Source organism: Charadrius vociferus, unplaced genomic scaffold, assembly GCF_000708025.1.
Source record: "Charadrius vociferus isolate BGI_N301 unplaced genomic scaffold, ASM70802v2 scaffold92, whole genome shotgun sequence".
Classification (NCBI taxonomy): Eukaryota; Metazoa; Chordata; class Aves; order Charadriiformes; family Charadriidae; genus Charadrius; species Charadrius vociferus.
Genome location: NW_009647874.1, coordinates 921,673 through 930,410, shown reverse-complemented (window position 1 = coordinate 930,410; position 8,738 = coordinate 921,673).

The window sequence follows — 8,738 nt, the reverse complement described above, 5'->3', positions numbered from 1 at the left end:
TCAATTGTGAAAAGTTTTTAAAGTCTTTTAGGAATACTGAGGTATATACATATTACCTCTGTTTTCCGTTCACTGAGGGCCCAAAGTCTTGCTGAGTTCTGGGGTAGAAGCTACTTTAGCTGAGAACCTTAACAAAAGAGACCCTAGATGGATTTTTTTTTTCTTTTAATGTAATTTCAGTAAATAATGGTGTGGTTAGACTTTTTCCTTTGAATTCAAGCATACAAAAAATCCTTGCTAGTAGTTAAGAAATTTTACACTAACGTCTTCACTTGTAGGAAAAACACAGACAATTTTATCAGTTACATATTTCACCTAGACAAAAAGTCAGAGTAGGGGAGGTAATTTCCCTAAAGTCTTTGTCCTGTTGTATCCACTTTAGGCTACTCTGTTTTCCTCTTTTCTATTGTTGTCCATCATTTGATATTTGGCCTAGAGTCATGCCAAGTTTAGTGCTTCTCTTTGAACCCTGTGGAGAGATGTCTGCTGTATCATAATCTGTTGGCACTGAGTACATACGCTTCCTAAAAAATACGACCTCTCAGTACCAGCCAGATGGTCCTGAGAATTACGCAGACATGAGGTTTGCCCCATGAGATTTGTCAGTTTGTGTCTTCTCTCCCACCGATGTTTGTCTTACGCCAGTGATGTGCAAGGTGCGTTACTAGCTGTAGTCACTGAACCGTAATGGTTGCCTGAGATGGTGTTTGGATACACAGATGAGAAGGTTGACCAAAGGGCATCCTACCTCTAGGAACAGAGCCACTTCTGGGGAAAGACCCCATTATGGGGCGGGGTGGGGGACTTGGACTTTTCCAAGGATTTGAAATTACATCAGAAACATATCTGCTAAGACCACTTCTTCCTGGCTTTTACTGCAGTCTTGCCACGTTCCTCACCTTCTTTTTTTTTTTTTTGCCTAATATTTTCAACTGCTATCCGTCTTCTTTTCTATTCCCTCCTCAGTATAGTAAGTAGTTCAATCATGGGGAATTAAAGCTTGGCATTACTGAATTCTAATCTCAGCTTTCAAATGGTGATTTGGAGAAAAATTCAGAGTTACTCACAGCAGTATGTAATGCTTTGCTGAGGCTCTGTGAGTGCAGTTGTACTGCCATGCAGATGAATAACTTATTCATGTTAATAGACTCTTGACTTTGCATCTGACTGCTGGTGCCATAATCATAGATATAGCCTATGGGTTCAGACTCTACTATGAGACTTGACAGTGGGGTTCCTGGGGAAAAAATGTGTCCATTTTCCTTCTAATCCTTCCCACCTGAATCAACAAGCTGGCTCTGCTGGAGAAAAACACCCCAGTGAAGAATCCACAGCAGGGAAGTACTGTAGACAGCATATGGGACATCCTTGAATGGTAAAGCAGGCCCTCCAAATGTAGGGACAGCTAGACATATGGATCATTGTGAGCCTAGGTACCATCTTCTTCAATAGTCCATGTCTGGACTAGTGAAGGTCTAGTAGGTATGCTGGCATCAGACAATGGTATTCACATACTCAGCTTCTACTTAGACTGTCATTTGCAAAGGAAAGTTTGGGAGGGAGGGAGTGGAAGTACAAACTTCTTAGGACTGTGAGGTAGGTGGTGCCTCTTTGCCTTTGTAGGTTCAGATGATCTCCCTGCTTCTCCATGAGGGCTCACAGCCTTGCTGGGCTCTGAAGGCCTCTAGGACTCTGCTGTACATTGACAGTAATGACTTATCTGCAGCCTCAAGCTGTGGACACTCTAGCAGGTTTCAGTGACTCAAGTGGTGTTTGCAAGGTCAGCCTAGTGGTGATCCATTCAGCTGCCCCCTAACCAGAGCACGATACAACATTGAAGTGGATTAGTAGCCTAGGAGTGACCTAGTCAGGTGGGATGCATGCACCAATCAGCAGAAAGTGAGTTGTACCATCTCCATTTGCAGACAGGACATCAACATCCAAGCAGATTAGTTCTCCTGGTGCAGCCAGTCACTGTGCCTCATAGGTTCCCACATGATTTATAAGGGCCTGCAGAATTATGGAGTGGTGTCCCTCTGTGTTAACTGTTATAAACTCCTAAAGAAGCTCAGCTATCAGCAGACTATATCATTGACAGCAGAGACAGGTGTGTCAGGGAGCTTCACGTGACTCTTTCTTTCCTACCCTAGCTGCCAGTTTCCCCCATCCCACACTGACTTCTCAGTGAGGTGTGAGGCAGGTACGTCCAGGTAGCTGAAAACAATGGCTACTCTCTAGGGCTCCGAGGTGGGAGCGCTACAGGAGGTATAATCCTACTGCAGGAATGTCACTGGCTTTCTGGTATATGGCCCAACTTCATCTCAAAGTTTTGTACCTGTCCACAGCTGTCTTGTATCTGGAAAACAATGTGGTCCTACCATTGGATAGGTAGGATAGGACCCCAAGATCACTTCTCAAGACAGGATAGGCTGAAGTAAATAAAAGCATAATCAGCCTGTCATTATTAATTTAACGGTTTGCCTCCCAGATGATATATCTATAGCTCCTGCCAGTCCCTCTGTCTTTCAGTCCTCCAGAGAGGGAAGGTTATAGTTTTTGGTGTAAAAAAGGCAATTCAAGTGCATCAACAAACTAAAAAAGGGTTGGGTTTTTTTGTTTAGCCATGAGGTGAGGACAATGCTGTAAAACAAGCCAAAACATCAAAAGGGGAAGTTCTCTATTGTGATCGTTTTTCATCAGAGCATGGGCATCATCAGACTAATTTCTTGGCAGCCTATACCCTCAAACTTTCAGCAGCCCACCTGGAAGACTCCTTGGTATACGTACCCTTAGGTATACATAACCTTAGGACTTTATGAGTCTTCATTCTCTTTTACAGTCAACTTCAGACATTTTGGTCTTCAGTTCCAAATTAGAATGAAAACCAATATCTGAGCACCTGAGTGCTCCAAAACCTTTTTCCGCTTCACTCTGGTACTGATAATTCGAGGGTGATTAATAAATTGTTTGAACAGTTTTCGGAAAACAACATAGATAGCAGCATATGGATGAACCCATATCATCGTCAGTTCCCTTTATAGTCAATAAAGAGAAATAGGCACTTTTGGCTTATCTTCTGATCATCTGATCTTTTCCAGCTATCCTCTTAGGAGGAGATGGCTTGTGTCCTGTAAGTGTTTATTTCTCTCTGCTGAGAAGGCACAAAATCTAGTCACCTGTCTCAGACTTTAATGAACCTGTTGTAAGCATCCATGGCGAAGAGTGATGAATGCCAAAGGATTAAGACTCTGATAAGTTTCTACAGCAGATCCTCTTGTGGAGAGCACGTCTGTCCCGGAAAAAGTAATGAACTGATATAAAACTGCTTCATATTTTTATCAAGCCCTTACATAATGAATCTGCTTCAAAGGAAGTAGACTAAACTTCTGTGAATTTCCCTTTTGTATTCACTTTTTTACATACACATTATTTTTGGGGTGAAAACTTCCAGTTATTTTCTGAGATTTGACATGCTTCTTGGCTTATTAAACCTAAAACACGCCCTTCTCCTGAATTTGGATCCTATCTATCACAACACAGAGAGATCCCAAGGCACACTCATGCAACTAAACGGATTATATCCACTTTTTTCTCATTACATCCGTCAAACTCATAAACAAACAAGTAGAAGTCCATTGCTTGTCTTTCCTACTAACAATCTCAATACCCTCAAACTGTTCTTCTCTCACCTATCCCTTGTTGTACTTTTCCTCCATGCTGTCCCTTTCAGCTAGGCTGCGAAACATCACACTAATGCAACTGCTCCCCACCACCAGCGGTGTTAGTGCGGTCTGTTGTCCTAATATAGACCTGATGCATATGTTTGAACCATCACAAAGACACATTTTGCCCAAACAATGACATTTATAAAGATGCAGCTTCCTAGTCTGAACTTTTCACCCAAATCTTTGGCTGTGACAGAGATACAGAGAAATGAAATGCCAGTCTGGCCACTGTGAGTCTGATTCACCTAAGAAATATTAATTCCTCCAGCCAGAATATCCCTGACAGGGTATATGATTTTGGGGTAACAAGTGACACGCATGTATTACTAGATATAGTGGGACTTGGTGGTGGGGAAGGCTTGGTCAACATCCTTTTCAGCACAGGATGAGGCATGCCTGATTTAAAAATAGTTGAGGTAGCTGAGTCAGTTTTGATTCTTTCTTCTCATTTCTTCCTTTTTTCTGGTCAGTTTACCCAAGACTGAACACATCCACTTCCGTCTTTCCATATCTTAGAGTTACTGCTTTCTTCTGCCAACCCCTCACACCTGATGTATTTCAGTAAGAAAAGGCAACACAATCTCTCTTTGACATGGAAATTGTTCTCATGGTTATTTTTCTTGATTAACTGAATAGAAAAGAACATGAAGCCCACATATGCCTAGTGTCTGACAATCTGCTATTATTTCAGTCCCAGAAAACAGTAGTGATCTTAGATATAATTTTGCCAATTACCTTCTCTCCCTGTAAGTTAGACCAGAAAAAGCACCCTCATAAAAAAACTAATGCAGTTCTGGGAAGAATTTTTTCCTCCCCATTAAGGACTGTGCGCTACTGTGTAGGGCAATGTGTACCATGTGACTATCATGATCCAGCATGACAAGGAATGCTTTGCACTGCACAAGTAACTTATGCATAACTTTCAACAAATGGGCACCCTCCCAGCGATCCTACAGGGATTTTTCATTCCTCATGTGAGTATTTGAATGAGTCTGCCTGGGACAGAGGGGTATGCTAAGATGCTGCTCCAAGAAATGCTTTCACATTTCTGTATTCAAAATTCAGAGGCCCAAGTGCCAAAAGCACACTGGGAAAAGGAACTGCAACTCCTCTTGCAACCTGCAGGCTAAAGAGTCATAATATGTCTTCCTCAGGCTGTGAGGCCCCTGACAATGGTCCAGTCCTGCTTTTGTGAAGACGATGACACACTCGGAAGACGTGAGCATAGTCCTCATCTTCTTGGGCTCAGAATGGGGATGTTCCACCTCCTGGACACGTGCTCCAGACCACTGTACTAAAGGCAGCTGCTAAACTGACCCTGAGACAAGTGCCTCATCCCCAAAGCAAGGTATTTCGGAGCATATGAGTCAGGTTGACCACAGTATGTACATCAGGACTAGCCAACGTGCCAACTAAACCAGCAGGAAAATACTGACTGATCTGAGGCTCCTCAATGGCATGTAAGAGCAGGGGAGATCATGGACAATCTGCTCAGCCTCAGACACAAAGAATGTTAAAATTGTAATTTTTAAGAAGAATTTAGCTCTGCTGCATACACCACCTTTAAATCTTGAAGTGATTTCCTGTGTACCATGGCTGTTATGTTGCACCCCATATTTCCCTTATATTCTACCCACCAGCTAAAGCATACATTGCATAGAAACCTGGCCTCCTACTTGAAGGATGAGACTTCAGTTCCAGTCTCTGGTTAGGACTTTGTTCCATTGCCCAGGTACCCTTGCTATCAAGAAATGGTGTCTTACTACTGATGCGAACCTATCTGCTTTTCACTCCCAACACCGATTCTTGCTTAGCCTTTTCTCTGCCATACAAAAGACCCCTTTGGTATTTTCTACCCATGAGGGTACTTATATGCTGTAATCAAATCACCTCTCAGTCTTCTTTTTGAAGCTAAACAGATTGAGCTCTTTCAGTCTGTTATGTTCCCAGAAAAAACATATTTTCTGCGCACCTGTCACTCCCATGTGGCACTCTCACATCTAAGCAGGACAGTCCATGCATAAAGCTGAGAAAGAAGCATCTTCAGAATACTTTGGGCAGTCAATTGCTTTTGTTTCTCTGTCTTCTCTTAAAAACAGGCAGGTAAATAAGCAGATATTATAAACTACCTTTTTATTACCTTTGTAATACCTTTGCATTTCAGAGTGCCCGTGTCTTCTGGCAGGAAGAAGGGAAGTTACTGCTTTGGGTTTGGACGTTTTTTTAAATTGTCTTACACCTTTAACAGTCATTTCTACTTAAATGCAATAAAAGTAAACAGTTTCAAATTCTGATTTGCATCCATGCTGCATTCATTTGTAACCCACTGCTGATGCAACAGTAGAAAATGAGGCTTTCCATTTAACCTGCCCAGTTCATTTCAGCATACATTGCAAGAGTTTGACAGGCTGTCTCCTGAAACCAGAATCCTTAAAACAGAGCCAAGATTAGGTCACTTAACAGCTTCTGCCATTTCAGGACCTTTTCCAGGTTTCTTTTTCTATTGGCATATGTGTGTTTCATATTTGGGTTTTTGTTTTGGTTCGGGTTTTTATCCTTCCTTGACTATATTAGTCAGCGCATTTTTGGGGTTTAAGGCTCCTCTTACTTTGTGCCTACATGTCTAACATCTGTTTTGGGTTGGTCTCAAATTCCTCTATTCAGTATCTTACAATTCTTTATCTCAGAGCATAATGAATTGTGGTTTACCCTTTTCCCTAGATAATACAACCTGATAGCTACTGATGGTAAATGATAGCGATACGTTTTGTAAAGGTCCACTGCCAGTCCCAGTTAAAAGAGAAGTTAATTTAAACCGAGTAAAATCTAATGCAAATATGAATTTGCAGACAGCTCGATTTCTATTTCTACTTCAAACTTTCTGACAGACCATTAGTTTTGGTAATATTTAGTCAATGAGTTTGAAGAAAAGGCTGATCTGCTGAGACACTGAAACTGTGAAAAAAATGTAACAACCATCAGGAATCAAGGAGAAGGTGAAACAAAATTATTCTTGCTAAAGCGCATCTGAATGCAAAAGAAAACCCGGAGTATAACTGTACCACGTGGTAAGCCTGAGCTGTAGGTTGAGTTTGTATGCCCTGTTAAACTCATGGTTAATTATTCAAACCTGACCTAAAATTCCATCTATCCCAGTTTTCTGGTCATCAAAAGTTCTCAGAAGCTGAAAATATTGCCCATACAGTAAAAAGAAACCATATTCTCTCATTGTTGTTCTGTGAGGGTAACAACAGTTCATCTGATTTATCATTTTTTCCATCAGTGACAATAAAAACTTCTTTTATTGTTTTTCAGCTCATTCTGGGCACAAAGTTCCCCATTGGGGAGCCAAATAATAAAATCCTTCCATCCTTGCTCAGGGGCTCACTTGGAAATGGCTGGGCAAGATTCCCTGGATGTGGCTTAACATAAGAGAGCTGCAGATGACCACCCTAAAGGGAAAGAAGTTTAAAATACTAGTCACATTGTTGATAGAAACATATCTTTCATTATCCCATTTGAATCTTCATCCTGCAGAAGTATATGTTCCTGTAGATTACAGGAAAAGAAAGTGCTCCTGTCTGGTTTATTAAAATGGTTGGGGTTTCACTGTTTTTTTTACAGCTGGGATAGTCAACTGAACTCCCTTTCTGTGATGCATGGGAGTCATAAAGATGTCTCTGAGGACTGACCAGTGGCAGTGAAAAGTATTGTGTCTGTGGTGTATTACTGCAGAGTTTTTAAATGAGCAACACGTCTTGGTTAAAAATTGACGCAAACATGCTGTTCCCTTTCCTGTGCTCTAGATGTAAAATAATCACTTAATTAAGCTAATTAGGATAATTAAATCCCTAGGCTATGAGAGTGCTCTCAGTTCAGTTCCTTGGGACACTGAAAGGTAAGTGGAATGGGTTAACACGGTCACTGTTTGGCATAATGTTGCGGAGAAGCCAGGGCAGTGGAAAAACCTCTCAGGACAGCATCTCACATGAATTAGACAGCAATTATTTCAAGAAAAACTCACCTGCAACATTCATGCAGCGTTGTTTTGTATTCATGCTTTCTTCTTACTGTGCTTTCACATCAGTGTCTTTTCTATTACTGCTTTTCTTTGATTTCTATCACATCTTTTATTGTATGATGATTGCTCTTTCAAGACATCTCATCTGCATGAAGGTCTGAAGATACTGGACCACTCATAAAAGACCACATGCTACTAGGCAAACAGAATTCTTCAGCAAAATATCCCCAAACTTCAGAATTTGTTTGCTGCTACTTTGCTCTGAGCTTGGGCATATTACCTTTCTCCTCTTCTCCCCATTTTCATGCATGCTGCTTAGAGTCCTTGGCTTCCTGGATTATGTTACTCCATACAGCTTCTGTAAATGAGATGGAGCTTGTAGAAAAAGGAACTGCATGCAGATCCACAATTACATTACTTTAGCAGCACAGCTTGATGTATTCAGCAAATAAAATATAGTCTTCACTGGTGAGAGAAGACAAAACTTAGCTTCCACCAGAATGCCCTCATTTGCCCTAAAGTTCTTTCGTCTCGGTCTTCCTAGTGATCAGTAGACTAGTCACCAAGAATCCATGCTGTGCTGAAAGGAAGCATACAGAGTTCAAAGCACTTAGGCCTTAATGCAAAGTCCTCATTAAGAAACATGAAATACAGTATTTAATATTGCAAAGTTATGGGCAATGAAAAAAGTGAAAGCAATAGCTACGGAAAACACTCCAGACAAAAAAAAAACCACCTTGTCCTTCCAACTGTCCAAATTTAAATCTTACTTTGGTACCTCCAAGAAAGATCCCAAATTTTGGTGAAAAAGGTCTACTGCGCTGGTACTTGCTTCTTGAGTACAAAAGGCAGAAGTGCCAGGATGGATATTTTTCTTAAGGTCAGATTTTGTTGTGTTTGCACAGGCAGGGTTGCATCGTAATCTCTATTCAGTCTTACAGATTTCTCTGGGAAAACATCAGGAGTGGAAGGTAACTGATAGAAGAGCAGTA